This window comes from Schistocerca gregaria, chromosome 1 (genome assembly GCF_023897955.1).
Source record: "Schistocerca gregaria isolate iqSchGreg1 chromosome 1, iqSchGreg1.2, whole genome shotgun sequence".
Classification (NCBI taxonomy): Eukaryota; Metazoa; Arthropoda; class Insecta; order Orthoptera; family Acrididae; genus Schistocerca; species Schistocerca gregaria.
This window is the reverse complement of record NC_064920.1, coordinates 242,721,025-242,725,379: the sequence shown is the minus strand read 5'-3', so window position 1 is coordinate 242,725,379 and position 4,355 is coordinate 242,721,025. Positions and strand designations below refer to the sequence as shown.

Genomic DNA, 4,355 nt, shown 5'->3' with positions numbered 1-4,355 from the left:
GGGTTCTGGTGGACATCAAACAGAAATTGGAAATATCCAAATATTCAAAAATAAATAAAAGAATACCTCATAACCTACCAGTCTTGTAGTTCTTCGTAAAACACATTAAGGCAACAAAAAAAAAAGATACACCACGAAGGAATTATCCGAATGTGACGGAAATCGGTAGATGTGATATACATGTAATGACAAACAAATGATTGCAATTTCAAAAAGTAAATAATTTATTGCCGGCCGTTGTGGCCGAGCGGTTCTAGGCGCTTCAGTCCGGAACCGCACGACCGCTACGGTCGCAGGTTCGAATCATACCTCGGGCATGGATGTGTGTGCTGTCCTTAGGTTAGTTGGGTTTAAGTAGTTCTAAGTTCTAGGGGACTGATGACCTCAGATGTTAAGTCCCACAGTGCTCAGAGCCAATTCTTAAAGTATTTATTCAAGAAAACAAATTGAGCAAGTCAACACCGCGTTGTTCCATGTCTGGCTCTTAAGCAAGCAGTTATTTGGTTTTACATTGATTTATACAGTTGTTGGACGTCCTCCTGAAGGATATGGCGCCAGATTGTGTCCAAGTGGCACGCTAGGTCGTTAGAATCCCTAGTTGGTAGGAGGGCCCTGCCCACAATGCTCCAAGTGGTCTCATTTAAGGAGAGATTCGGCGATCTTGTTGGTCAAGGTAGGGTTTGGCAACCACGAAGACAAGCAGTATGAACTCTAGCCGTGTGCGGGCGGACATTATCTTGCCGAAATGTAAGGCCAGGATGGCTTGCCGTGAAGGGCAACGAACAGGACGTGGAATATCGTCGACATACCACTATGCTGTAAAGGTGCCATCGCTGACAACTAAAGGGGTCCTGTTATGCAAAGAAATGACACCTCACACCATCACTCCTGATTTTCGGGCCGTAAGGCGGGTGACAATCAGGTTGGTATCCCACCGATGTCCGACACGTCTGCAGACACTTCATCGCTCACCATCGGAGCTCTGTTCGAAGCGGAACTCATCATTGAAGACAATTCTACTCCAGTCAATGATAATCCACGCCGAAGACGTGTCTTTAGACGCCCTGGACAGCGGTGGGACTAACTGTCGTCGCCATTTATGTCGCCGCCATTTAGCCCGACAAACTGGAGTCATGGACAAGGGTGCCATTTCTTTTCATAGGAGGACCCCTTTTGGTGTCATCTGCGGCATAATATATAATTCTTTCGTGGTGCCTTTTTTCCCTTAGAGTATTTGTACTTCTGTGTAAATTTAACATTTTTATTAGACGAATCCTGACTTTGCAAGCATATAGACAACTAATAATAGTCTGTGTAAACTTTCATAAATTCTTTGTTTGAAGTATTAGAGCAAAACCACAAAACCACAACTTAGTAGTAATGGAGGGCGAGTAGCGGTTTTTTCAAAGAAGTTGTTAGTCTACATATAAGAGTGTAAAAAAGAAAATACCGTAATTTCGAGTATCAGTCACAAAAATGGTTCAAATGGCTCTGAGCACTATGGGACTTAACTTCTGTGGTCATCAGTCCCCTAGAACTTAGAACTACTTAAACCTAACTAACCTAAGGACATCACGTACATCCATGCCCGAGGCAGGATTCGAACCTGCGACCGTAGCGGTCGCGCGGTTCCAGACCGTAGCGCCTAGAACCGCTCGGCCACTCAGGCCGGCTGTACGTGTCACAGTTTGTTGTTTACAACAGTACTGTGCACGGGTTGCTTCTGTTTGAATTGTTACACATTCATGAAGGTTCTCCTTCATGTGGGGATTTAAGGAACGTGATATATGAATGAATGAATACAAAGGACGTGGAAAGGGATGCAGCGCTAGGGAATGGTCACTGTGATAGGACTTCAGACATCAGGCAATAGGAACAGTCAAAAGGCAGGAAAAAATTTTCAGTATAATGCGTATTTAGAATAGCGCATAGTACTAAATTCCGGAAGACACATTATGAAGGGTGGCGTATTGGTGTTCGGGTCTCGTTTCCCACGTCTTTTCTGTTCAATTCCCCAATGGTGCTTCGGAGGAAAGCTACGTATGAGCTTAAATTACTCTGAATCCGGTCATAATCATTTAGAAGGCATGAATGGAAGTACGAGTAATATTTCGCCTGATTTTTCTTGGAAAGTACGCTCTTGTAATTTTAACAATAAATGGCTCCGCTATACACGACATCTCTATTGTAGTGTCTGCCAGTGGTGACTGATGTGCAGCTACCAGATATTCTCGCACTTACTAAACTATCTCATGATGAAACGCACCACTCTTCTTTCAATCTCCTCTTATGTACCATGTTAATTATACCTGGTAAGGGTTCCCTCACAACGTATTGTAAGGCAACAGCTGGCTCAATTTATATTGTACTCTTCATCTGACCTTATTAGCGTCTTTTCTGGCGGTTTATGATTGATTTACCTATATGCTATTTGACTGCAAAAATATGTACATAAAAGGTTTATTGTTCGAGATAGATTAAGAAACTTAAAAGTAGGCAATAACCTGCTAGGGCCACATATTGTCATTATTTTCTGTATTGCTTTCATGTATGAGTTGAGTTGCGAAACTACCGTAGGCTACTGTAGACTATCATAAGTGACCACAAACTGAGGTAGTTTTCTTAATATTACCTCATAACGATCTCTTTTCTTTATTATGCGAACAGTGTCTTGCTAGATTCCCGGAAAGCCCGGGAGCGGTGAAGCGTCTATAAACTGAGCGAGGATATAAATAAAGGCCGGTTAACCTACCGAACATTTTTGTTCTGTGTAGTTATCCTCCTGCCTGTTACTTAAATATAAGCAGTATTTGTAGCAAAATTACAACTGTCAGTGTTTAAGTCAGCTTTTATTCGGAAATTGTTGATTTGTAACGTGAAACGGAGGGATGCTGTAGTAAAAAAAGCAACAATACAGATTTATCAATATCCTCAATAAAAAGATAAAATAAAAACCACTAAGCAATAATATGTCAAATTTCGCTTCAATACTTTGTCGCACTTACATAAAACATGATTTTGCTGTTCCTAAACAACTCTGCAGGAGTAGGTTTAATAATGAATAGAAAAAAATAGGAGTGCGGGTAAGCTACTACCAACAGCATAGTGAACGCATTATTGTGGCCAAGATAGACACGAATCCCATGCCTACTACAGTAAAATGGTTCAAATGGCTCTGAGCACTATGGGACTTAACATCTGTGGTCATCAGTCCCCTAGAACTTAGAACTACTTAAACCTAACTAACCTAAGGACATCACACACAGCCTTGGCCGAGGCAGGATTCGAACGTGCGACCGTAGCAGTCCCGCGTTTCCGAACCGAGCGCCTAGAACCGCGGGACCATACTACAATAGTACAAGTTTATATGCCAACTAGCTATGCAGATGATGTAGAAATTGATGAAATGTATGTTGAGATAAAAGAAATTATTCAGGTAGTGAAGGGAGACGAATATTTAATAGTCATGGGTGACTGGAATTCGACAGTAGGAAAAGGGAGAGAAGGAAACATAGTGGGTGAATATGTATTGGGGGAGAGAAATGAAAGAGGAAGCCGTCTGGTAGAATTTTGCACAGAGCATAACTTAATCATAGCTATCACTTGGTTCAAGATTCATAAAAGAAGGTTGTATACATGGAAGAATCCTGGAGATACTAGATGGGCCAGATAGATTACATAATGGTAAGACAGAGATTTAGGAACCAGGTTTTAAATTGTAAGACATTTCCAGGGGCAGATGTGGACTCTGACCACAATCTATTGGTTATGAACTGTAGATTAAAAGTGAAGAAACTGCAGAAAGGTGGGAAGTTAAGGAGATGGGACATGGATAAACTGACTAAACCGGAGGTTGTACAGAGTTTCAGGGAGAGCATAAAGGAACAATTGACAGGAATGGGGGAAAGAAATATAATAGAAGAAGAATGGGTAGCTCTGAGGGATGAAGTAGTGAAGGCAGCAGAGGATCAAGTAGGTAAAAAAACGAGGGCTAGTAGAAATCTTTGGGTAACAGAAGAAATATTGAATTTAATTGATGAAAAGAGAAAATATAAAAATGTAGTAAATGAAGCAGGCGAAAAAAAAAATACAAACGTCTCCAAAATGAGATCGGCAGGAAGTGCAAAATGGCTAAGCAGGGATGGCTAGAGGATAAATGTAAGGATGTAGAGGCTTATCTCACTAGGGGTAAGATAGATACTGCCTACAGGAAAACTGAAGAGACCTTTGGAGAAAAGAGAGCCACATGTATGAATATCAAGAGCTCAGATGGAAACCCAGATCTAAGCAAAGAAGGGAAAGCAGAAATGTGGAAGGAGTATATAGAGGGTCTATACAAGTGCGATGTACTTGAG

The 4,355-nt window shown here is 41.4% G+C and overlaps 1 non-coding gene across 1 annotated transcript; it reads right to left on the bottom strand.

The window, feature by feature from the left end:
* Window positions 1-1,585: 1,585 nt before the first annotated feature.
* Window positions 1,586-1,669, bottom strand: Trnap-ugg (transfer RNA proline (anticodon UGG)). The gene has a single exon. It is a non-coding gene; the product is annotated as a tRNA-Pro (tRNA).
* Between the last annotated feature and the right edge of the window lie 2,686 nt (window positions 1,670-4,355).